Source organism: Gopherus evgoodei, chromosome 2 (genome assembly GCF_007399415.2).
Source record: "Gopherus evgoodei ecotype Sinaloan lineage chromosome 2, rGopEvg1_v1.p, whole genome shotgun sequence".
Classification (NCBI taxonomy): Eukaryota; Metazoa; Chordata; order Testudines; family Testudinidae; genus Gopherus; species Gopherus evgoodei.
The window spans coordinates 143,173,991-143,187,083 of NC_044323.1; positions in this window are offsets into that span (position 1 = coordinate 143,173,991).

The window sequence follows — 13,093 nt, forward strand, 5'->3', positions numbered from 1 at the left end:
TGCATTAAAGATTAAAAAAACATAAAAAAGAGGTACACTACAAAAACATAAAGCAGTACACATTAGAAAATAAGATAATGGTAAAGTAAACACCCAGGACAAATGAGGTGTCAGGTATAGGCCTTCACACAAGTAAGGGTGTCATTCACCCATCAATGAAAAGAACCCATGAAAATGAACCAAGGCTGGCATTCAACAATGGTGACTGCATGATATAGAACAAAATGAGGAAGCATGAGAAAATGAGTGTTTCCAGACACTGGTGATGAGGAAGGAAGCCTTTTACCTGCTAAGTCATCAGCTCAAATTCTGCGGAGGTTGGTAATGACTGAAAGTCATTACCCAACTATGGTTGCTCAGTGGTCTACATGAAATGAGTTGGTTATTTCAGTTCTGTTTCTACTGGAGGTGTGTCCATGTGATCATTAGTATCCACCTTGCAGTCTACATAGAGAGGCCAAGGGCTGAATGAAGATGGAGTCTAATTATTGTCTGACTTCAAGGAGGTGTCCCTTTTGGATTAGAGTTCTGGCATACTACTGCTGCTGCTTGTGTCACATCTTTTCTGTTAAGAATTAGATATAATATCCATACCTGCCAGTCTAGAACACTGTTCACATAATAATATTAGATAGGTAGAATCGAAGCCTTAGGGTGTATTAACTACAGCACACCCATACAAAGAAGACTCTCCACCTTGCACTGCCTCAGTAGGGGTCTGAACAAAAAATGGAAGGCCTGCTCCCCACTACTTCCCTGTGAGTGCATGACACAAAGAGGTTGGGGAAGGGTGCAGAATAGGCAACACACCAGGGACGAGCTTACTGCACCCCATCAGGGAATTTGCCCATGCTTCTCTTGTGCACCAGGAAGGAGTCAGCCACTGCACATCCCCTTGTGCTGTCACAAATCCTGACATCTCTCAACTCATGGATCTTCTTAAATGGCACAATCAAGCTTTTAACAGTCACATAAGATTAGAAACTCAAACAGATTTTAAAGTGTTTGTAGAAGCTGCCAACAGCAGCTATCTTTTTCCTTGAAGTTTTGTCTTGAGATGGGCCCAAACCAAAACTAAAAAGACAACCCCCCAATCCAGTAATGTTGATGTTCAGTATGTCAGTTGTCAATTGTGAACTTTTGTTTTCATTGTGACAAAGTTCCTCCTCTACCTTGGTGGGGCCTGCGTTTGTTGGCAGATTTGCTCACCTCAGTGATCTTCCCCACAGTCTGGATCAACTCCTCCTGTGTCTGATCAGGAGTTGAGAGGTTTGGGGGGAACCCAGGCCCACCCTCTACTCCAGGTTCCAGCTCAGGGCCCTGTGGATTGAAGCTGTCTATAGTGCCTCCTGTAACAGCTGCATGGCAGCTACAACTCCCTGGGCTGCTTCCATATGGCCTCCTCCAAACACCTTTATCCTGACCACAGGATATTCCTCCTGGTGTCTGATAGTGCTTGTACTTCTTAGTCCTCCAGCAGCTCACTCTCAGCTCCTTGCACCTCTTACTCCCAGCTCCTCACATGTACACCACAAACTGAAGTGAGCTCTTTTTTAAACCCAGGTGCCCTCATTAGCCTGCCTTGATTGGCTGTAGGTGTTCTAATCAGCCTGTCTGCCTTAATTGGTTCTAGCAGATTCCTGATTACTCTGGTGCAGCCCCTGCTCTGGTCACTTAGGGAACAGAAATCTGCTTCTTTAGTGGCCAGTAGATCTCCCTTCGATTCCTCTGCTGTAGAGGGAAGGAGAGAGAAGGCTGCTATTGCTGTTCCTGCTAAGTACTGGGCCCTCGCTGCTGCTGCTCCCATGGCTGGGCCAGACACCACCACTTCCATCCCTGCCTCCCCCGCTTCTCTGCTACCCTCTGGTTGGCTGGCTGCTGATCCCCTCACCCCCTGCCTCACCCTCAACTGCTGCTGTTGCTCCACCTACAGCCCCAGGGGGTGGGGGGAGGAAGGCTGCTGGCCTGCTTCCTAGAGAAGAAGGAGAGTGAGGGGCCCTAGCTCTTGTTGCTGAGGACACCATCTGAGTGGGGTCCCTCCTGCCTGGACACCAGATCACCACCACCTGGAGCTGCTGGGACTGCTGTGGCTGTTGCTGGGGAGCTATTGGAGCCCTGAGGAGGAGAAGAGGACCACTCACTGCTGGAAGACCACGTGAGGACCGCTGTGGAGGTGGCTTTCCTGGACTGAGTCTTTTTCAAACTGTGCTCTTGTGGTGGAGGTTTGAACTGTGTCTGCTGGGACACCGCGGGAGTGGCGTGGAGCCTACCCCCCAGTCCATCCGTGTTCCCCTTCGCCCCCACCACCATTGTTGCCCCCTGCACAACCTCCGCTGGCTGTTTTCCTTCTGCTTCAGACTCCTGCCTCTGGGACTGAGCTGCTCGCCTGGCTCACCATGCCCGTTTCCATCATTTGGGCCTGCAGCAGCAGCAGCCAAGCATTGACTTTTGAACAAGTGTCCGTGGGCGCACCACCTCCTCCTGCCCCTGGACTCACCCCCTTTCCTTTGCCACATTTGTCCGCCCCACCTGTTTCCCTCTGCGGCCCTGATAGTATTGCCCCAGCCCTGCAGCTAGCCCCATGGTTCCTCCATCCCATTCTCAGCTCTCCCTTCCCCCCCCGACACCCTGTGATCCCCCAGCCCTGACTGGTCCCTTCCTTCGTGCGCCCATGCCCCCTCTCATGCGCTTGTGCCCTTCCCCCATTTGAGTTTGCCCTTATTCACTGCACTCCCCTATGCTGTTGGCCCCCCCATATCCCCTAGTGCAACTGGAGAAGCCAGAATCCCCTCTGAATCGGTGACTTGACACCCTCCTGCCCCTAGGTCCTTGGTTGCTTCCCACGCCCCTTTAGCCTTCCCTTTTTGGCACCCTCCTCCCCTGCCTGCAGCCTAGCAGGGAGGGGTGGTCGCCTCCTCTCCTTCCCCTCCCCTCACTGTTTGTCCCCGTCTCCGCTCTCATTATGGCGGGGGATGCGGCGGGGGAGACCCCTCACAATGCTCCCACTGCCGCTCCTCCACCTACGCCCGTGTCCATTCCCCAGGCCTCTATCTCGACCGCCGCTGCCGGTTCACCTGCCACCGCCCATCTGGGGCACCGGAGGCGGCAAGTACCGGGGAGGCCTCCGGTGCTGCCACGTCCCTCACTCCTTCTGATTCGGGGGGAGACCCCCAGCCGGTGGGAAAGGTCGGGGTGGGAAAAAGGATAAGGGCCATGCTAAAAAGGCCAGGCCCTCCATGGCAGAGACTGCCCCCGCTGCCGCAGCCCTGCTACCGCCCGCGGCATCCCTCCCCGCTGCTCCCTCCACCAGCTCTGAGGGTGTCCCTCCCCCGGCCCCCAAGGCATATGCCCAGGTGGAACAGCTCTCCTGCCTGCCGCTGCTCCTCTGACTGCCACTTCCTCTACCATCTATAGCAGCCGGGGCCCCTTCCCCACCTTGACCAGGAGGCACAGCGTCCGTTGCCTCCTGGTGCCTGCCTCGCCCCACATGGAAACCTATGTGCAGGCGTTGGCGAGGGTGGTGGGGCCCACGGCCATCGTGGCGGCCTCCAAAATGTACGGGATGGTGGTCTTCTTCCTGGCATCCGAGGCTGCCGCCCAGGAGGCGGTAGAGAGAGGCCTGGCGGTTGGGGCTGTGTTCGTCCCCCTGGAGCCGTTGGAAGACTGGGGGTCTGCTTGGTCCTGACCTCCGTCCCTCCCTTCCTGCCCAATGCCGCCCTGCTGCCCGTCCTTTCTGCCCTGGGGCACCCTATCTCTGTCATCAGCCATCTCCCGTTGGGATGCAAGGACCCCGCCCTCCGTCATGTTCTCTCGTTCTGCCAGCAAGTGCAGCTTCAACTGCCGCTGTTGGCATGTGGCAGAGAGGCGCTCGAGGGGTCCTTTCTGGTCCCCTACCAGGGAGCCCACTACCGGGTGCATTACTCGACGGGGGAGGCCCGGTGCTACCTCTCCCAGGCGATGGGGCACGTCCGGAGGGACTGCCCCTTGGCCCGGCATGGAGGAGCGTCCTGGACCCCCCGAGCTCTGGCAAGGCACCGGCCCTGTAATCGCTGATGACTCTGGCCGCCTGGCACCCAAAGCTGCCCTTCCTCCTTCTCGGTCCACCGCTGTGGAGGAGGGTGCGGTGGAGATACCGCCGGGCGTGAGAGAGGGCTCGCCCCAGGGAGACTACTCCCTCATTCCTGCTACCCCACCATTGCCTCCCCGAGTTCCTGAGCCATCGCCCTTGCCCCCGACCTGACCCAGATGATGCCATGGAGGGCTGGTCCTTAGTGCAGGGGAAGCAGGGCAAGCAGAAGGCTCGAGCCCTATTACATCCTTCATATTCAGAGACCCCCTGGAAGAGCAGGAAGGGGGGCACCGATGGCGAGCCTTCTGCCTTGCCCCCTGATGACTCCCGTTGTGTGGTACCGGCTGGGGAAGCTGTGGCAGCACCGGAAGGTGACACCACCCCTCCTCCGTGGTCCCTTCCTGTGGTAGCCCCCGAGGGAACCCCTCTCGCCCCCTTTCCATCTGAGGCCCCTGCGAGCACCAAGGTGGGCGCCGCCTTGGGTGCTGGGGGGTCGGCCTTGGGGAGGTGGACAGTGATCTCCTCTCAATCTATGAGGAGATTGAGGCCCTGGGTCTGACCCCGGTCACGCAGGGGGAGGACGACCCTCTGCCAGCAGGCCTCGATCTGGGCGACCTCAACCCGGTCCCCCTGTCCCCGTGTTCCCTTCCCCTACCTGCTGCTTCTGCTCCCGCCTCTGAGGGTCTCCTGGAATCTTCCATCAGCCTGGCTGCAGGTGGCACCCTGCTGACAGCCGCCGAGCCCATTGAGGCAACGGCCGGTGCCCTGCTACCAGGACCTGGTTCCCAGGAGGTGTCCCTCTTGGGTGTGGAGCACTCAACCTCCTTCCCGGGCAGGGACCCCGTTGACAACCATCCATCTCCTGATGCCGGGGCTACCGGCCAAACCATAGTGGCTGAGCCCGGCATCGCTGGGGTCTCCTTCCCACTCCCCAGATCTCTGAGCTTAACCAGGAGGGGCCACCTTCCAGCGGCCCAACTATTGAGGCTCAGGATCCTACTTCTGCCCCCCTCCCCAGTTTCCTTCCTGATCCCCACCCTACTCCTGTCCCCTGCCCTTTTCCTGATGCCAGCCCTGTCCTTGTCCACTCCACCTCCTGTGCTGCCAGTGCTGCCCCTGGGGATACCCCCCAGGGAGTGGCTTTAGTTGTTTTTCCCCATCCCGAACCATCGAGGGCTGCTGTTTTCCTTACAACGCCCCCTGTTGAACCAGGGAGTGGGGCAGGTTGCGTGGCGTCAGCCCCCTGCCTGCCCACCTCGCTGGGCAATGAGGCTGTGACAGGGGCCCCACTGGGGGACAGTCGTAGATCAGTGACCCCACTCCCCCATGCACTGAAGGAGGAGCTGTGGGAGTTCCTTGAGGACATACGTGGCTCCCGTAACAAAGTTCAGCTTGCGCTCCAGCGGTGGGGGGATTTCCATCAGGTCCTCCGGGCCGCAAGGGCCCTCATGGGGGAGGGTAAGAGGATCAGGAAGCAGGCCGCCATGGCCTACCAGTGGGTCCACCTCTTCCATGACTCTTTACTCACCTAGGGGGTAGGTCACAGATTGATGCGCGGCACAATGGAGGCCGTGGTCGTGTCTGCTGGCGAGGATCCTCCCCAGCCCTCCTCATAGCACCAATCATCTTTGCCACATTAAACACCTGGGGCTGTAGAATGGGTCTCCGCAGGAGCCAGGTGCTCCCCTTTCTTCGGGAGGGGGGATACTCTGTGGTTTTCCTGCAGGAGACCCATAAGGATCCGGCCGCTGAAGCTAGCTGGCAGCTGGAGTGGGGGGATGGGATCTACTTTAGCCACCTCTCGGTCCACATGGCTGGAGTGGTGACCCTGTTCTCCTCTGACCTATGGCCCAAGGTGCTGGGGGTCACCGAGGCTGTGCCGGGCCGCCTGCTGCACCTCTGGGTCCATATGGAGGGGCTTGTGGTTAATCTTGTCAACGTTTACACCCCGACATTGGGCCTGGAGAGGTTGCGTTTTTATCAGCAGGCGTCCGCCTTCCTCGGCTCCCTGGATTCTCGTGAGTGCCTGGTCCTGGGTGGGGACTTTAACACCACCCTCGAGGAACGAGACCACTCGGGGACCGAGCAGTGCCCAGCCACTGCGGACGTCCTCCGGGTGATCATGCATCGCCACTCGCTGGTGGACGTCTGGCGCGACCACCACCCAGATGACATCTCAACGTTCACTTTCATCCAGGTGGAGGCCTATCGGTCATGCCACTCCCGGCTGGACCATATTTACCTGTCGCGTTTCCACCTTTCACAGGCCCACTCCTTCAGCGTTCGGCAGGCCCCCTTTTCAGATCACCACCTTGCCATTGTGACGGCCTCTCTCCGTGCAGAGAGGCTGGGGCCGGCCTATTGGCACTTTAATAATAGTTTGCTGGAGGATGCGGGCTTCGTGGCATCCTTCCAGGAGTTCTGGCTGGCCTGGTGAGAGCACAGGCATGCCTTTCCCTCGGCGCGGCAGTGGTGGGACCTGGGGAAGGTGCGCACCAGGCTCTTCTGCCATGATTACACCTGGGGTGCCAACCAATGGAGGGATGTGGTGATAGGACAGTTGGAACGGGAGGTCTTGGAGCTGGAGAGGCATCTGGCTGCCAGCTCCAAGGATCCATCCCTCTGCGGAGCGTGCCGGGAGAAGCGGGAGGAGCTCTGGGCCCTCGAAGACCATCGGGCCCGGGGTGCCTTTGTTCGATCCTGCATCCGCCTCCTTCGGGAGATGGATCGCTGCTCCCATGTCTTCTACACCCTGAAGAAAAGGAGGGGGGCCAAGAAGCATGTCACCTGCCTCCTGGTGGAGGACAACACCTCCCTCACGGATCCAGCGGAGATGTGCGAGAAGGCCAGGGCCTTCTAAGCGACTCTTTTCTCCCCGGATCTGACCGATCCTAAGGCTTGCAGAGTGCTCTGGGATGGACTCCCGATGGTCAGCATGGGCGACTGGGACCGACTAGAGCTGCCTCTCACTCTGGCCGAGTTCTCGGAAGCCCTCCGTCGCATGCCCACCAATAAATCTCCGGGCATGGACGGGCTGACCGTGGAGTTCTACCGCATGTTCTGGGACGTCCTCGGCCCAGACCTACTCACCGTCTGGGCCGAGTCTTTGCAGGGTGGGGTCCTCCCTCTCTCGTGCAGGCGAGCCGTGCTCACCTTATTGCCGAAGAGGGGGGACCTCCGTGACTTACGGAATTGGCATCCCGTCTCACTCCTCAGCACAGACTACAAAATCGTTGGGAAGGCCATCTTGATGCGGCTAGGTTCTGTGCTGGTGGACGTGATCCACCCAGACCAGACCTACACCGTCCCAGGCCGCATGATCTTTGATAACCTCTACCTGGTCCGGGACCTTCTGGAATTAGGGTGTAGGGATAGTCTATCGTTCGCCCTCTTGTCCCTGGATCAGAAGAAGGGGTTTGACAGGGTGGACTACAGGTATCTCCTGAGCACTCTGTGAGCATTCGGCTTTGGACCCCGGTTTGTGGGTTTTCTCCAGGTGCTGTACGCTTCTGCGGAGTGTCTGGTCAGGCTCAACTGGACCCTGACCGAGCCGGTCAGCTTCAGGCGAGGAGTGGAGCAGGGTTGTCCCCTCTCGGGTCAGATGTACTCTCTAGCGATCGAGCCCTTCTTCTGTCTCCTCCATCGGAGGCTGACGGGGTTGGTGCTTTGGGAGCCAACGCTGCGGGTGGTCCTGTCGGCATATGCCAACGATGTGTTCCTCATGGTCCAGAACCTGGGTGACTTGGTGCGGGTGGAGGCTTGCCAGGCCATCTACTCTGTGGCCTCCTCTGCCTGGGTCAACTGGGTCAAGAGCTCTGGCCTGGGTGGTTGGGGACGGGTGGCAGGCGAGCTCCCTCCCACCCGCGCTTCAGACTATCCGGTGGAGCGCAGGTCCACTGCTCTATCTCAGCGTTTACCTTTCTGCCATGCATCCGTCTCTGCCGGAGAACTGGCACGGTTTAGAGGGCAGGATGACAGAGCGGCTTCAGAAATATATGGGACTACTCCGGTGCCTCTCCCTTCGAGGGTGGGCGTTGGTGCTCAATCAGCTAGTCCTGTCCATACTCTGGTACCGGCTCAACAACCTGGTCCTGGCTCTGGGTTTCCTGGCCAATCCCTGGATGACGATTCTGGAGTTCTTTGGGCCAGGGATGACCTGGATCTCTGCAGGGGTCCTCCACGTGCCCCTGGAGGAGGGGGGGCAGGGCCTGAAGTGCCTACACACTCAGGTCCATGTCTTCTGCCTCCAGACCCTGCAGAGGCCCCTATATGGTGCAGGCAGTCCGACGTGGAGTGTATTGGCGCACGCCTTCCTCCACCACTTCCGAGGGCTCCGATACGACCAGCAGCTCTTTTACTTCCATCCGAGAGGTCTTCCGCGAGACCTCTCCGGGCTGCCGGTCTTCTACCAAGACCTCCTCCGGACCTGGAAGCTCCTTTCAACGGCCAGGTCCGTGGCGGCCACTGTGGGGGCCGATCTCCTCGCAGAGCCCCTGCTACACAACCCCCAGCTTCATGTGCAGGTGGCAAAGCCCCCCACGGTGTGCCAGAGGCTGGTCCTGGTGAGAGTCACCAGGGTCGGAGACCTCCTGGACTACGACTGATGAGACTCACTGGATCCGCTGACAGTCGCTCAGCACATGGGGCTCTCTAGACCTTGTACTCCCCTGCACGTACTTCAGGAGGTGAAGGCCGCTTTACTGCCCACTGCTCGGGCCTACCTCGACTGGGTCCTGCAAGATGGCATGCCCCTCCCACCCTCCAACCCAGGCCTCGTGGACCTTTTTATTGGGCCCCCGCCCTGTGGACCCAATTGGCGCCCTCACCCTTTCACTGCGAGCCGACTGTACGATCTGCAGCCGGTTCTGTTCCAGGCCATGCCAAGGAAACATCTGTACATGCTTGTGCTCCACACTCTCCACTACCTCACCCTCGTGTCCCGCCCCGATACCAAATGGCAGGACCTCCTGCCACCTCTCGAGGGTGAGAGGCCCTGATGGGCCAGCATTTACTCTGCCCTGGTCCTGAGGCCCACCGGGGATGTCAGTTGGCGGCTCCTTCATAGGGCTGTGAGCATGGGCGTGTACTTGGCATGGTTTACCCCTGTCCCCAACACCTGCCCTTTTTATGGCATGAAAGAGACCCTGGCACACATTTATTTAGAGTGTGCCAGATTGCAGCCCCTATTCCAGCTCCTCTTGAATCTTATGTTGTCTTTGGTTGCACTTTTCCCCTCACCTGTTTATCTATACACTCCCCGTCCGTGGCCCCACCAAGTCGCGAGATGTCCTTGTCAACCTCCTCTTGGCCCTGGCCAAACTAGCCATCCACAAAACCAGGGAGAGGAGGTTGGCTGATGGGATTTCCTGCGACTGTGGGGCCTATTTCTGCTCCGCCATTCACGCATCTGGGCAGAGTTCCTCTGGGCTGCATCCGCTGGCTCCCTTGATGCCTTTGAGGAGCAGTGGGCATTGTCTGGGGTTCTCTCCTCAGTGTCCCCATCAGAGCCCTGTGACCTCACTCCGGATCCTGTTTTTTCATTAGTTGTCCCATGGAATTAGTTGGTGTCACAGACCTGTGGATCCTCCCCTTAGGCTGGGGGGAGGTCCTTTAGAAGTGGGCGGGCTTTGCCCGCCCACCTCCTGGATACCAATAGGACCAGGCTCCTGTACCTCACTGGTCTGGGTCTGTCACATCATACAAAGATGCTTGGGTGACATTATGCAGACATCAGGGCAAATTTATAGCATCAAGTGGCTTTGATAAGTGGGAGAGTTTTACCCAGTCTGAGTTTAGGGATTAGTTTGAATGTAAAACTCAAAGAAAAACTCAAGATGGAGACAGGTGTTTTGAGACCAGAGAGAACACGTGTACCCAATCAGTGAAATAAAACCATGAATTGTAACACAATTTTTATTAGGGAAAAATCTAGTAAATCTATACTCATATTATTCTGCACAGTATCCCACTTTAGTTAACTATGTATTGCATGCAGGTGTTGTATGACTGTATAACCTTCCACTTCAATATTTGTTAGTTATCAGACAATAAAAGTGCCAAAAGAGAAAGTTGTTTAGGCACTTTGCAAATCATGCATTTTATTTTTTTCCTCTTTTTCCTGGAAATCTAGCTCTAAGTCATTAAAATAAATTTGCAGTTTGTGAAGGAAGTACCTACCTGATTTAACTTAAATTTCCCAGAGAGACTATTATCATCTTCCACAATAAGTTTGCATGTACAGCAGTTATATTAAGGCAAAATCTTGCCCCTTTTGGTGTGCAGGTGCACTAGTGGAGGAAGATTGATGGAATTTTATTTTCACTCATGAATAGCTCAGGAAAGTGCCTCTTTGGGAGATGGGTTACTGACTTGGCCAATGACTAACAATTCCAAGAATGTATATACAGCCAAGTCACTTTGTGCATTTGTTGCACTGTGTGACAGTTATGGCAATTTTCTACAAAATCCTGGACAAATCTTAATGAATTAAATCATATTAAATTAAGTACCTTTGGAGTCCATTGCTTTAAAAATGAGAAGGTATTGTATTATTGTGGGGGTTGTATGTAACTTCTCTATGGGCGATATGTGGCCAATGTAAACCTTGGGAAGTGCTATGAGCTTCAAAGGACTATGTTAAATAAACAGGGTGCTGGATAAACAAAGTTAAGTGCTGTTTCTGGGGAGGTGAATGCAAATTAGTACCTCCATTTATGCATAGACCCTACATTTTGAAGCTTTTCCCTCAGGAGGGGACTCTTCTCATGGTCTCTGCAGATCAAAGAGCCAAACTGGATAAAAATAACTCACAGACACATGGGTGTACTTGTTCTGAATTTGTGACAATAGGAAAAAAAACCTCTTGGTGGGGTTTGAAGGACTGATCACCCGCCGGAGACCTTGTTGCAGTGAACTCTGGTAAGCGTTTAGCATGCTTGTCGGTTTTTTATTGCTTAAACATGTTTTCTCTCCAATATTTTCATCTTAACAATAAATATGCTTGCTTAGAAATATCTGTGTGGTAACTTAAATCTGTTTATAGCCTTTGTAGAGGGAAAAAAAAAGCAGACCTACTGAGGCACTCTGACTTGCTGGGGAATTCACAATGTAGACAGGAAACTGTGTGGGCCGGAAATACTCCTCTTAAGAGAGGCGATGGCTGGGGAGCTGAAAGCCTTAGAGCATTGTTCCTTCTCTGGACGATGGAGGGAGAATACAGATGCAGCTGCCCTGAATTGTGACATGTTGCACTGCTTCTGGGACACACTGAAGATACCATGTCTACCACTCCCTTGTGTAAGGGGAAAAATAGTCTGGGAAATAATAGTGTGTTTGGGGACAGAGCTGAAGCAATCATACAATCTACTTCAAACATGAGATGTATTTATTTTTGTTAGTTAATCAGAATCTAATCTTATTCCTTCTATCCATATCAAATATGTATGTAACTAGAAACAATAAGGAACTGAGTGCTGGCCGGATTTTTCTTCCCAAGTGGGACATCGGATTAATATGGTAAAACAATAAATGCATGTATTTTTCAGCAAATAAATATCTAAAATTAAGAAATTCTGGAGGCAAGGAACTGTGAGTCACCTCCCATTAACAACTGTATATGCCTCTCACTTCCTTTCTATTTCATTGAGGTGATGAATCAAAAACATGAATGGCTTCTGCACTCAGCAGATGTACAGTATCACTGCTTACAATTATAAATACGACTTCGGAAACGTATATATTTTTTAGAGTGTGAGGGCGGGTAACTGCACAACTCAATATTTTGCTTTAAAAATTTAGTTAGGCTGTTGTCTGCTAGAAGTTGCTTTTATTTTATATCCAAAATGTACAAGGTAAAAGAATCAATCCATCATTAAGAGTATGGAAGACAGTTTTGTTAGTGAGTAATGGTGTTTGAGGATTTTTCTAAAAAAAAATTCTTACTGAGTAAGAATACTTTGATTTATGTACAGCTTTATACATGTTGGTTTTGTTTGGGTTTTTTTTTGGGGGGAGTGAGGAAAGAAGGCGGCCTGAATTTACTGTTCGCTTTGTACATTGTTATAGATTCCATGGCAAATGAGATCTATGTTTGCTGTAATGTCAAATTTAAAACCATTGGTGATAAATACAAATGTTAGAAACTAGAGATTTGCATTTTTGTGTAGATTGTGCTTCACAAATAAAAATTACACACCCTCCATGCCACACGGCTACCCATTGTCTATTAGGTAGAAATAAATAAAGGCGTCCATAGGCACATTTGTGAGCTCGTCACAGTTTACTTGGGGTCAGTATTGTGCCTTTAGTGTAAATTTTAGGGTATAGAGTATCAAAAGTCATAGAGTTAAAGTAACATTCTGAAATCTCCCTATCTCGCCACTTTGGTAAATGACACTTTGCTCATCTCCAAGTGACAGGGTGTCCTATATCCTCATCACAGAGTTAAAAACAGACATTGAAAGCCTTTTACATAATCTGCCTAAGCAAATTTACTTCTCTATTGCCTAGCTTATAATTTCCAGTGTTTTTTAGCATTATTATTTTGCAATTTTACATGAGGCAGTCCTATTTATCTTATTCTTATCTCAAGAACCTGCAGAATAAATTAGCTAATATATCCACTGTTTCATCTGCCATACAGATAGCAAAGCAGAGATTCAGCTACCTGCTGAATGCATCAGAACCTGATCACTGCAGAATAAAGCTTTCTAAAGCATTTTAGAAGTGGATTGTTTGTCACCTACATATTTTATTAAATAAACCAGAACACAGCATCACATTTTATTTAAAAAAAAATGTTAATATCACCGGTCTACAATTTTTGAGAAGTCGTCTGCTTCAGAGATAAAATGTGATATTTATTATGTATTTTGATGTGCTGGATTCAAATATGACAATTAAAACAACTGATTGGCTACTGTTTCTAAGATATTTAAGTTTTTACATTTTATGTCTATGTATATTGTGTAGATAGTAGAGTTTTAATCATAAATTGTAAACCTAGGTCTTTTCATGTGCTTATGG